Here is a 14199-nt window from a genome sequence, read left to right on the forward strand (position 1 = left end):
CAGAATTCATGGTACAGTGGAACCTTGGATTACGAGCATAATCCGTTCCAGGAGAATACTTGTAATCCAAAGCATTCACATATCAAAGCGAGTTTCCCAAAAGAAGTCAATGGAAACGAATATAATTCATTCTGTGTTGACTTCTATTGCATGCAATACCGCATGTGGCCAGAGGTGGGGGGGCACTGAAGAGCAGCAGAAATACTCTGGGACAGCTCGGCTGAACTCGGAAAGCCTCAGAAACACTCGGGAACAGAGTATTTCCGAGTGATTCCAAGTATTTCCGAACGGCTCCGAACCATTCCACACCTCTGGCCAAATGTGGTACTGCACACCCCATTAGCTTAAATTATGCTAATTTTGCGAGACAACACTCGCAAACTGAGTCAGAATTAAAAGAAAAAAATTGCTTGTCTTTCCAAACACTTGTTAACCGCATTACTCGTAAACCAAGGTTCCACTGTATTTATAAATAGGCAGAAATCTGAGTAAGGATGTATTGCTTAAATGCCAAAAAAAAAGACATTTGTTACTATGTGATAATGCCAATTTGGGTTTGCATTAGGGGTTAGAGACCCCAAAAGGTAAACTTTTACATATTATATAATTAGGGGAAGGGACCCAACACTACCGTTTTCTAAGATATTGAGGTGCTCTAGGACCACCTGCATAAACTTGATCTACACTTAAACTGGATGACATTTAGTTTAATGAAGCACCATAAAGTATCATATACAATTGCCAATTTTATTTCTATAATTTACTTTTTTCTTAAACCCTTCCCCCAACCCCCATTTTCAGCACTCCCTTGTAGCTCTCCATGGCAAGCATTTCAAATAATTAGGAGTGGTGACGTCACTCATATGGTCCTGTGACAATGCTCAAGCATAGTGATTGGCTGTTAGGCCAAGGTACCGTCACAGCAAGTCACATGCTCCTCATAGCCGGAAGTGCTGGGCATCCTTTCCAGTTATGGAGGACTGAGTAGCCATGAGTGAGCACAGGTAGGGAGAGTATAGGGTCTAATCGCGTATACACAATTGGAACTTCGGCCAGCAAAAGACAGATGAGATCTTTTCATCGGAAAATGCGACCGTGTGTATGCTCCATCGGAATTTAGCTGGCCGAATTACCGCCAGCAAAAATTTGAGAGCATGTTCTCAATTTTCCCTACGGAAATTCCGATTGTGTGTGTGCAATTCCGACGTGCAAAAACTCACGCATGCTCAGTTTCAACTACGAGACGGAAGCTATTGGCTACTGGGTATAGAACTTCCTTTTTCCTAGTCCCGTGTTGTATGTCACGTGTTCTAAACGATCGGAATTTGGGGTGACCGTGTGTAGGCAAGACAGCTTGAGCGCAATTCCGTCGGAATTTCGTTGGGAAAACCACCAGACCCTTTTCCGACCATAATTCCGATCGTTTGTACGCGGCATTAGAGATTAGATACACAAACGTACAATATGTGCATCAAACTGATTAAACCCCTAATCAGACAAAGGACATATGCAATGGTTATATTTGCAGACCCAAACTCGTTTTATAGCCTTTTATGTATGTTGGCATCTAGTTAAAAGTTAATGATGCACCAAAACATTAAAGTGACACGTGTTTATTTAAATAGCAGTATTGCCATGTTTAGACAAAATGTCATTCTTCTGTGAGGGAAAGCGTACGTCTTCAATGTTCACCACTGCTGGTTATACTGCACAGACTGCAAAATAAAATTTTTTAAAAAAAGTCAGTAAATGTGGAAGAAATAGATTTTTTTTTTTTACAAAATACTTTGATGTTTTAGGCTGCTGACTTGACATTTAAAACAGTAATTATACTTTTTTTTAGCTGATTACCTAAAAAATGCCATAAATCTATTACCTATTTTGTAAACACGATAACATTTGCGCAGGCCAATCAATATACGCCTATTGTGATTTTTTTTTTTTTTTTTTTACCAAAAATATGTAATAGAATACATATTGGCCTAAACTGATGAAGACGTTCGTTTTTTTACATTTTCTTTTGGATATTCATTATAGCGAAAAGTAAAAAAAATATTTATTTTTTAAATTTGCTATTTTTTTTGTTTATAGTGCAAAAAATAAAAACTGCAGAGGTTATCAAATACCACCAAAAGAAATATCTATTTGTGAGGAAAAAAAGACATACATTTTGTTTGGGTACAACATCGCACGACCGTGCAATTGTCAGTTAAAGCGACTCAATGACGTATAGCAAAAAATGGCCTGGTCATTAAGGGGGCAAATCCTTCCGGTCCTTAAGTGGTTAACTGACATTTCTTTACAAACTCAGTGTTTTAAAACCTGCAGTTAAAGCATATCTACAATCAAAATATAAAATCATGTATTCACATTAAATTTTTTTTCTAGCCTACTATTAATATGGATAATCTCGAACTTTGCAATTTACTCTGTGAAGAACTCACACATTTACCTCCTTTAATCCTGTGACATGTATTCACTATGCCCTGTGAGTAGGCACTGCTGTGTCACACGTTTCACAGAGCCTGCCTTCTGAACCTCAGAGGTGCTGAGAGGAGGAGTTTTAGGAGGCGGAGTAAGTATAGTGATCACTGCTTACAGCAGGCATGTCCAAAGTCAATCGCGGCCCGCGGCCCGGTTTTGAACGGCCCGCCTGGTTATTTATAAATATATATCTTTTGTGGCCCCCGGCGATCTCCCAGCACCGGGGCCACAAAAGATATATAGTCCGGCTGCGTCGGAGGGAGGAGGCGGGACGAGTGCACACAGGAGGAGAATTTCCTGTTTACTAGTGATGTCCAGTTCATGAACGAATCGTTCTTTTGAATCGATTCTTTTCAGTGAACTGGATGAATCGATTCATCTGAGTGAACTGATTAGTTTGAAACAGTTCACTATGAACTCAGTACATAGCAGAGCAGCAGAGCTGGCAGTGGTAATATGATCCTAGAGTGAGAGAGCTCCGCCCCTCCCTGCAATCAGCTGACTCAAAGCACAGTGACACTCAGGAACTGGATACAAACTTAAAACAAGAGCCAGGCGTACACAGTACACCGAGTTAAAGAATCATACAGTACACCGAGTTAAAGAATCATATCCGTTTTTAGAACACAGTACACTGAAAGAACCATGAGTCACCGCCAGTAGTTATAACACATTTCCCTATGATCCAATTGATTATAACTCTGATCATACTGATCAAAAAGTAAGGAAAATGTTACATTCTCAATGGGTGACAATTTAAAAGCCTGTACAGTACATTCATTAACCATTAATTATATTTCTAGAATTATTGCAGTCACTCTAGCGTTTGTGGTGACACCTAACGTGTGAAGCAATCATCGTTTATGTACACGTGCATGCCCTATGCACATTTATTCACATGCAGATATCAGGGTTGGTGGGGATGGTTTTAGTTTTTATTTTATAAATGTTTTCACTTAACAAGCCCCTATGTGATAGTTTGTTGAAGTGACAGGTTCTCTTTATTGCATATGGAGTCTGGTATATGACTATATGAGTATAGGATTGTGCTCAGTAACCTGGGTAGCAGGTGTTCTGTCAGATCAAGCAATCTATAGGAGCAGCCAATATTGCCACTTACGGTGATGCACAAACAGTTGTGTAAACGAAAAGCATGTTTTTGTGTATATTTTCTGCATTCTGATGTGCTAACTTCACAGGTAAGATTGCTAGCCATCAGATTTGTCCGTAGTCTTTACAGTGCATAATGAGGCTCCTTTTACACTTGTGTGACTTATCATGCAACTTGGGACTACAAAGTCGCATGACAAGTTGTACCCCAAGATTTCCAATGAGTACCATTCATATCTGTGGGTCTTCCAGTCACAACGACTTCAAAGTAGTTACTGCACTACTTTGGTCCGATTTTGATGCGACTTGAGGCAGAGACCTCAAGATTACTTAAGTATTCCTTCAAGTCACATCAAAATCGCATCAAAGTCACGGTAAAAATCGTGGCAAAAATTGCATGACTTTCAAGTTGCACAAGTGTGAAAGGAGCCTAACGATTGGATTTTACTACCGTAGATACTTCGCCTGCACGCGGAAGTAAAATACAATCATTTTTCCTGTGCATGCAATGTAAAGAGAACGGAAAAATCTGATGTCTAGCAATGTTAACTGTGTAGTTGGCCCATCACATGCACAAAAAATCAGCTTTTCATTTTCACAGCTTTATGTGTGTCACCAAAATTGATGACGCTGGCTGATCTGACAAATTGTGGTCTGACAGAATAATAGGATTGTGCTTGTGCTTGTAGCAAGGAACTAAATGCAAGTAAACCTCCCCAGGACCTGCCAGCCTTCTGAGAAGAATCGTTCTTTTGATTCTAATAATTTAAGAAGGTTGAGTCAGAGCTTCGGTTCACTTATGCCGCGTACACACGATCAAACAATCCGGTGGAAAAGTCCGGCAAACTCAAGTCTGCCAAACAATCCCCCCCGTGTGTAGCCTCCGGCATACTTTTTTGACCCGAAAGTACGGCGGACTTAGAATGCCGTGTTGCACACCAATCTTCCCGGCGGACAATCCGGCCGTGTGTATGCCAGTCCGCCGTACTTTTGAAATGAGCGGACTTTTCCCGCCCGGAGAAAAGTCCGCTCATTTCGAGCGGGTCTCCAGGTAGGCGGGGCCCGCGAAGGAGACGTCGCTGGCCCAGCCGCCTGGTATAGACTTAAAGGGGAACCCCAACAAAAAAAAAAAATAAAAAAATAAAAAAAAAATAAAAAATCGGCGTGGGGGTCCCCCCCAAGTCCACAACAGACCCTTGTCCGAGCATGCTACCCGGCTCGCCAGCAAAGGGGGGCGAGCGAGCACCCCCCCTCCTGAGCCGTACCAGGCCGCGTGCCCTCAACATGGGGGGTGTTGATGAGGACAAGGGCCTCTTCCCAACAACCCTGGCCCCCCACCCTATGTGAATGAGTATGGGGGACAGAAGACCAGGCCACCGCTTGTAAAAGAGCTATAAGAAGGCGCGGTGGCCTGGCAGAAGAACCGAAGAGGGGGACAAGACCCCCAAAGTAGAGGCCGGCGGCGAGGAAGAAAGCCGGACTCCTCCGCTAGCAAAAGAGCTACAAGAAGATAGCGGAGGAGTCCGGCGAGAAGACCCCCCGAAGACGTGTGGTGTGTTTTTTTTTGTACTTTTATTTTACAGGTGAATGGGTAGGGGTACATTGTACCCCATACTCATTCACATAGGGGGCCCCCAGATACCGGCCCCCCACCCTATCTGAATGAGTATGGGGCACACACACACACACACACACACACACACACACACACACACACACTTAGCTAAACAGATAAAATGTCTGCCACTCATTACCTAGTGAGGTGTAAGTTCGAGGATCAAAATGCCTGCCATTTAGAAAAATATAAGTAGGTCTGAAGAGTACTTCAAATACTATCGAGATGTCAACCAAGTACAGGATATCCTGCAAATTACTTCCAGATCAGTTAGACCTAAAATGGTGAACACAAAAGAGTATGTGTTCAGCCAAATAGTTGTTAAAATCCATTTCCAATGAAAACATGTATGCCTATAGAGAAAGGAATATACCATGCGAGACCAAGAATGTGCAGGCAACTATTTAATAGAAAAGAGGTGTGCGCAAAGATTTTTGTTGCACTATATGGAAAATTGCCATACACACCTTGGATGTAGTTCACAACCAGAGAGAAAAGTGGAAACAAAGAGAAACCCCCAAGTGCCATTTGAATAGAAAGCCCTGATTTAAATAAACGTGCAGCATAAAGCTGCCTATAGAGCCAAAAGTAAATAGATATAAATAGAATCATGTAGTCTCATACTCACGGATTCTATGGCAAGGGGGGTTTTTGTTTCTATGTGAGACATTAATTGGAACAAACAATGGCTATCTGAATGTTTCAAGTCCACCTTCATGTGTGTGTCAAGCTGAATTAGCATGTATATGACTTGCACCCAGGGTTGCCTTGTCCCATTCCCAGGAAATAAGCCCAAAAGGAAAACTGGAAGCTGTAGTCCAACCACAAATTACCTATAAAGCAGATACGGTAATTCGTATTGTACCAAAATGCATAGATTTACCTCCTTGCATAAACTTCGCTAAAGGGAGTACTTACAAACGGCAAAGCAGTCCTCTATGTGCAGCATATGGATGGCACTGAAATTTCCAACAGCTGACCTGTTTAAATATGGAGTGGTGATCCTCTAATTGGTTGGTGTTTCACTTGCTAAATAGGGAGGGTGTGTGCAATTCTAATGAACCATCCCCCTGTGTGTATAGTGAAGCGATTGTCAGGTTTCACACTCTTACCTAGCTCAGCCAATCAGGGAGGATGTGGGCGTAGAGCCTCACGTGGCTGTAAACCTCCCCAACGAGCAATGTGTATGAGAAAAGTGCGTTGTTGCGGCGCGCACTCTCAGCATAAGCTGGAACGCAAGAGGTATTTCCAGAAACAACAACATCACTAACAAGGCGCCAGTGGGAGTTACCCACACACCCAGCGGAAGTGACGGCGTGTATAAGAAAAGTGCATCATTACGGCGCATGCTCCCAGCATAGGCTGAAACGCACGTAGTCTTTCCGGAACTGACGTTCCTTCCAGAGCGCCAGTGGAAATTGCCTGCGCACCCAACGGAAGTGGCGTCATGTGATGTGTTGTTCTACCTGAGGATGGAACGCGGCAGCGGCCAGTATTGGAACGCAGGCCACCAACGGAACCAACACTAAGATGGCACAGAGAGAAAGACACAGAGTAATTTCAAAAACAAAAACCAAAAAAAAAAAAAAAAAAAGAAAACAAGTGTAAATGTAAGAACCACCAAAAAAAAAAAAAAAATGTGTACCCAATCAAAATTGGTATGTATTACTGTTAAACATGTGTAAACATGGGGCTAATGCCCGTCACTGGACATTAGATAACATGCTAAATCGCACAAATTGTGAAATGACATACCACAAGTCCAAAGAGGGGGGGGGAGCTAGAGGGGAGGTAGGAGAAAAGAGAAGGGGGGGGGGAAGGGGGGAAGGGACGTATGGATGGCACTAAAATTTCCAACAGCTGACCTGTTTAAATATGGAGTGGTGATCCTCTAATTGGTTGGTGTTTCACTTGCTAAATAGGGAGGGTGTGTGCAATTCTAGTGAACAATCCCCCTGTGTGTATAGTGAAGCGATTGTCAGATTTCACACTCTTACCTAGCTCAGCCAATCAGGGAGAATGTGGGCGTAGAGCCTCACATGGCTGTAGGCCTCCCCAACGAACAGCGTGTATGAGAAAAGTGCGTTGTTGCGACGCGCTCCCAGCATAAGCTGGAACGCAAGAGGTATTTCCGGAAACAACATCACTAACAAGGCGCCAGTGGGAGTTACCCACACACCCAGCGGAAGTGACGGCGTGTATAAGAAAAGTGCATCATTACGACGCATGCTCCCATCATAAGCTGAAACGCACGTAGTCTTTCCGGAACTGACGTCCCTCCCAGAGCGCCGGTGGAAATTGCCTGCGCACCCAACGGAAGTGGCGTCATATGATGTGTTGTTCTATCTGAAGATGGAACGCGGTGGCGGCCAGTATTGGAACGCAGGCCATCAACGGAAGCCACACTAAGATGGCACAGAGGGAAAGACACAGAGTAATTTCCCAAACAAAAACCAAAAAAACACAACAAGTGTAAATGTAAAAAACACCAAAGAAAGATGTGTACCCAATCAAGATTGGTGTGTGTTCCTGTTAAACATATGTAAACATGGGGCTAATGCCCGTCACTGGACATTTGATAACATGCTAAATCGCACAAATAGTAAAATGACATACCACAAGTCCAAAGGGGGGGGGGAACTGAAGGGGAGGAAGGAGAAAGGAGGGGGGAGGGTAGAAAGGGGGGAATGGGGAAAAAAATAAAAAAAATAAATAAAAAAAAAATAAAAAAAATAAAAAAATAAATAAATCAACATTACCCTCAATCACATCAGTTTTCATTTACAGCCCCTAAATGGTCACACACATTAATCAAAAATGTTTTCTATTATTTATTATTTTCACCCTTCCTCAAAACATTTTTTGATTGCCCTATTGAATTACATGCCCTCCAGACCATCCCATGTCCCCGAAGTAAACCCCTCCAAAAATGGTCGGAAACTAACACATTCATTGAGGCCCGGTGGGCTAGTGGCACAAAGATCCACTATCCATCTAGTTTCTCTCTGTAACAGAGTTTTATCCCAGTCACCCCCTCTGGGGTTGGGATGAACCCGGTCTAGTACCGTACACTTGATCTTTGGGAGGCTGCCGCAGTGTGCGTCACGTGCATGACGACCCAGTGTTAAGTCTGGGTTGCACGTGCGCACACTGAGTGCATGTCTGCCCATTCTTTTGCACAGCGGTTGTTTTGTCTTGCCCACATAGAAGGATCCACAATTACAAGTTAAGAGGTAAACTACCCCGTAAGTCCGACAGTTTGCAAAATGTGAAGGTTTGAGGATCCTTCCATTGGGCAGCACCACTTTCTGCTCTGTATTTATGAACTGACACTGAGGGCAGCCCCCACATTTAAAAGTACCGTGTCTCTTACATGGGTCATCCCTAAATTCCCCCGTGTATTCACTTTTCACTAGACGATCCCTCAAGGATTTCGAACGCCTGTAAGTGATTGAAGGGTTTTTAGGAATAAATTGTCTGATCATTGGGTCAATAGATAAAATGTGCCAATGTCTCTTCATGATTTTTTGTATAGCAGTGTGTTGTGAAGTATACGTCATAACCATGTTATACACCAATAAATACGGTGTATCCAAATAATACACTTGAGTTCAAATATCCACCACACACACCCACAAAGGCAAGAGAATTCTTGTGGGGAAGTGTATTAGTGCTCAGACAAACACACTTAGACCGAATCTTAATGGTTCAAAGAATGTCAGGCAAAATGATCGGCCCTCGCGCATGTTCACTTCATCAAATATGGCCATCCCTGGCTTACAGGCAGCAAGGTACCATGGGATATGTAGTCCTTAGAAATTGTAAGTAAACAGCAAAGGAGAAGCTAAAAGCAATGCAGAGAATCCAGGGAGTTGTGGAAAGAGATGGCCAGCAGACAGGCAGAGCTCACAACATGCTAAAAGAAAATGTAGCGCTAACAAATAAATAATGATACATATGATATTATATTATATAATGAAACATTGAAGTCCCAAAAGTGAAATAAGTAAAAAATGAGATAAGACCATGTAGTGAATAGTCCTATGGCCACAATCCTGAGAAAAAATTTCACAATTAAAGTGACAGTCCCACTGTGAAATAATAAAATCTCGATGAGAAAATGAATCCAAAACAGGTGAATCCTGGCAACAAGAAGAGGTTTATACACTCTTACCGGAATGGATGGATCAGAATGTCATACGATATTGAATCAAACGAGCATAAATATCCCAATGGAGTGGAACCAGGAACTCAGTGACGTCTCCTCTCTACTTGAAGGGTCTACATGGTATTCAACCAATGTGAGGAATCTTACTTTGCCAATAGTGGAACCCACTCTATGTGAGTTGGAAAGCTGAGGGGTCTGGCTTTGTCTTCCTCTGGATCTGCCTGAAATCAAAATGATTTCAGGAAGATAGCCCTCCTGGCCTGGGGTGTGTGTCGCATGATCCTGCGCCTCGGGGCCGGCTGGCCCGAGGCTTTGCAACTGAGAGAGTGGGTCCAAAAGTCTTGGGGCCTACTGATCCAGGCGTGGTCCTGTGCTGTCTCATCTGCGTGGAGAAGCCAAGCGACTGGAGGATCCAGGGGAGGACTTTTCTAGGAGAGGACCGAGCACAAGGCTGGTATCTCTGGAGGAGCCTGGAGACCCAGTTGGAGGATGCAACCCGGGTCAATAACCATACAGTATCGCCGGGGGCTGAAAGGAAACTGGTACTGTATGACAGTTCTTTAAATTTCTCAAGAAGTTTCAGTTCAATTGACAAGTCTGTGGCAGAGACTTTATTCGAGCATCCCACCGGCTGCTAGGTCAGTGAGAGAGGCCTATCCGGTGATTGCTGGATCCAATCTGTGGAGCTTTTTGTCCTCTGGATCTGAACAATACCTCTAACCTGCAATTACCAGCTCCCCTTAACCCTCTGACCCTCTATTGAAAGACTTTGTGTTTATCCCAAATAAATCTTGAAAAAAAGGAGTGTCGGACCTAACATTTTTTGGGTTACTTTCCAATGGGACCCCTGAGACTGAGAAGCGAGCAGGTGAGGTAACGGTAAGCCCAATAAAAACCAGCAGCTCCTTCGGGGGTCAGTGCTACATAACTATTGCTTGTATTGTTACTACAATGCTGTGACAATAGATCTCCCCAATTATGAAATATAGAGGTTGCCTTTATCACAAACTACATAGCAGTTTTTGGCCAACAAACATCTATGCAAACCTTACAAAGTAAATGTAAACAATTAGGGAAAGATTGGTGTTCTTTCTCACTGTATGTTGCTATTTCAGACATGAGAGCTGAGGATCTTTTTTCTCAAATTCAGTTTGCTGAATGCTGTTCTAATTTACGCAAAGTGAAAATTCCTTTTGAAAAAAACACCCAATCTATGTGCTACAAAAAAAAATAGGAATTTTCCTTGCACATGATGGATGATGGAAACCATCACACCTTTACTTCATTAACTAAGCTAACGGTGACCATGCATGGATTGAAATTCAGCGAATTTTAATCCATGTAGGGCAGGCTGGTTGTAGTGTGTGGGTGAGTGTGTGGATGGGGAAACTTTCTTTAAATTCAACCCACTGGTTTGAATGAAAAAATTTAATGCTGTTGAAAACTGTATTGCCTGCTTAAAGTATATGTAAAACCTCACCTTGTAAAACAACCCATTCAGTTTAAAATATTTTTAATTATTTTAAAAGTGATCTCATACCCTCTGTTTTCAGCTGATATTCCCAGTGAATGGCTGTGCGGGGGTGGGCAACAACTGTAATCTGACAGCAGGGTCTATCAACTAAACACATAGGCTCAGGAGGAAAGCACTCCAGTTTAAAAAAAAGAAAAGTCATCAAGTACTAAACTGTAGCTGCTGACTTTTAAGGAAAGGACTTTTACCAGCCCAGGAGACCAATGCAATCTTTACTGGAGACAATCCTTCGCTGATATAGATCGTTATTTACAGCCAATGGTTGTCAGGGCTGTGCTCAGCCCTTCCTTCTCTGTGCTGGCCACTCAGCTTTCGGCTAATTGCCAGCTCCTATCTCTTCACAGTGACTCACCTGTTGATGATATCCTGCTCGTCAGTCCTGCCTACCTAAGCTGTGCAGCCCAGATGATCTCTGCCTTCGCCTTGATCAACATCACAGAGACTCCTGCGTTTCTGTTAAAGACTTGCTTGGCTGACATTCCTTCTGGCTCCAGATCCTGCTTGCTATTCCACTATGCTGATTCCAGGCTTCCTTACTCTCTGGCTTGTCTGACTATCCGTTCCGGTTACCGAACTTTGGCTATGTTTTGACTACGTTTGTTCTATTTACTTTTATTATTAAACAAAAAAAGTGTGATTTAACTGTACTTCTGTTTCAGTCTGATTCAGGGTTTCTGACAATAGTCCATCAGCTGCAATCCTACATCATGGATGGTACACATCTCTTAGAACTCCTGTCCACAAACAAGTGGGAGCCCATCTACAGTATCTCACAAAAGTGAGTACACCCCTTACATTTTTGTAAATATTTTATTAGATCTTTTCATGTGACAACACTGAAGAAATTACACTTTGCTACAATGTAAAGTAGTGAGTGTACAGCTTGTATAACAGTGTAAATTTGCTGTCCCCTCAAAATAACTCAACACACAGCCATTAATGTCTAAACCGCTGGCAACAAAAGTGAGTACACCCTTAAGGGAAAATGTCCAAATTTCACCCAATTAGCCATTTCAGCCCTCTCCTGTGTCATGTGACTCGTGTCATGTGACTCATTCTATGTGACACCTGTGAGATGGCTGACATCTTGCCCAAAGTTTCTTCCGAAGCTTCTTCCAGGTTTGCGGGGCTCTGACATGTGAGTGGCCGGAGCCGTGATGACGTCACTCCCGCACATGTGCGAGGGAGCTGCCGTTCAGGGCACAGGGCTTGGAAGGAATGGCACTTCAGAGCGAAGTCACTGGCTGCATGTAACGGAAATATCTAATAAACGGTACACATTTAGGAGATGTTTACACTAACTATAGGTAAGTCTTATTATAGGCTAACCTATTGGTAAATGTCTGCAGAGGAAGTATACTTCCTCTTTAAGTAAAGTTCTATTTACATTGGTTAAAGCATCAGGGCATAAAAAAAATGCACTTATATTTTTTTCCCATATTTCCCTGACTTAATCTAAGTCACCTTTTACCTATACAGATGCATACTTCAAACTTCTTTTTATTCGTTTTGCAAGGTAAAGTATAAAACCGAGCCTCTGGCTATACCCCGACTCAAGGCAAACAAAACAAAAACAATAGGAGAAAAAACAAGATTACATAATATAATCTAACATAGCATCTGCTCAAATCTGAATGCAAGAGTATGAAGGAATGAATGAAATATTTGTATAGCGCACAATGCGAACTGAATCACCTCAAGGCGCTGAAAGCGATGAAGGAGAACAACTTATGGTGCCAAACATCTCCAATGCTCCACTGGTTAGGATTATGTGCACTTCAAACTGCTGGACTCCGAATTAAATCACAATGTCCCTAGAGAGCATACACCCACATACATATATTTCGGAGGGAGCTTAATGTTTCAAGCAGAAGCAGTCATGGGTGTGTCAAGCCAAATATCTCATACTTTAAAGAACTTATGAGGACATCCACGAGAGAGGTAAGTGGCTTATACAGATGCTTACTTACCTCAATTTGACGGCTGGGGCTCCACTGTTTGGTTACAGGCAGAACCTTAAAGTATAACTAAAGACAAAACTTTTTTCGTTTTGAATAGAGTGGAGATGGATAAGATCAGCCCTCAAATTTTCTACTCGCCTATTCACACTCGAGATCTGGTGAGCGTGGACTTCCACGGAGGGGGGTGGGGAGCACTGCCGTCAGACGGGGTTGAATTGGAGTCGTTCTCCCAGCAATTGCCCAGGGGAAGAGAAGAGAGGGGAGGAAGAGGAAAGCTGGCCCGATCAGCACAGAGTGGGGATTGCCCACTGTAACAGCTTTCATGTGAATTGTCTGACAGGGGTTATAACCCTCCGTTACTCTATCCAAAAAGAAAAAAAAAGTTTTGCCCATAGTTTTACTTTAAGTCTGCACTGTGCTGACTACACCTGTGCAATATAGCACTATAGGCTTCTATGAGACCATATCCAAACATCTCCAGCCTTATGACATGGCCCCATAGAACCCTTAAAGCCGTTGTATACCTGCAAAAAAAACAAAAAAACAAAACAAACGAAGCCAAAGGCATAATGAGTTAGTATGTAAAGCATACTAGTTCATTATGAAATACTTACCTTAGGCCGCGTACACACGCGCGGACTGTTGGCCCAACTTTGTCCGTCCAACAGTTTGAGCGAACAGTCCGCTCAAACTTAGCATGGACGGACATGGCCACACACGACGAACGAACAGTTTGCTGAAACCGTGCGCGATGACGTGAACGGCACGTACGACGGGACGCAAAATACGACGTCCTATACACTGCATTATAACTTTCGGCTTGAAAATCCTTTCTGAGCATGCGCGGAACTTAGTTTGACGAACAAGCCTACACACGGGCGGACTGTTCGTTGAAACAAGGTTTCAGCGGACAGTTTTTCGGAATTTCCGTAAAACCTTGTCCGTCCAACTGTCCGCTGAAACTGTCCGCTGAAAGCCCACACACGAGCGGACTGTCCGCCCAAACACTGTTCAGCGGACAAGGTTGGGCCAACAGTCCGCGCGTGTGTACGCGGCCTTAGAACGAAGCGCCGGCATCACCTCCTGGTCACTGCTGAGGGAGCTGACACGTTCCCTCTGCGTATCTTCTGGGTTTGCTGTTCCGGCACTCTGAATGGCCAGAGCCGCGATGAAGTCACTCCCGCGCATGCACGCAGGAGTTCTTATTCCGGCAAGGAGCTCTGATTTTCCGGCAACATCCGCCAGACCTTCAGAGCGTATGCACCGGTTTAGAAGATATTAATTTTACCTACAGGTAAGCCTTATTATAGGCTCACCTGTAGGTAAA

At 43.3% G+C, this 14199-nt stretch overlaps 1 protein-coding gene across 3 annotated transcripts in view; it reads right to left on the minus strand.

The window, feature by feature from the left end:
- LOC143935726 (uncharacterized) overlaps positions 1 to 14199 on the minus strand; it is a 113920-nt gene that overhangs the window by 47757 nt on the left and 51964 nt on the right. Inside the window, exon 4 of one of the 3 annotated variants that reach the window (XR_013263577.1) lies at positions 1598 to 1715. The exons of the other annotated variants lie outside the window; for them this stretch is intronic. The gene's annotated coding sequence lies outside the window, so the exon portion shown is untranslated. Of the gene's footprint in view, positions 1 to 1597; positions 1716 to 14199 lie in introns of those variants that run through there. 3 annotated transcript variants of the gene reach the window in all.

The sequence above is a fragment of the Lithobates pipiens genome, unplaced genomic scaffold (genome assembly GCF_037356315.1).
Source record: "Lithobates pipiens isolate NorthernLeopardFrog02 unplaced genomic scaffold, aLitPip1_a1.2 Scaffold_28, whole genome shotgun sequence".
Lineage (NCBI taxonomy): Eukaryota > Metazoa > Chordata > Amphibia > Anura > Ranidae > Lithobates > Lithobates pipiens.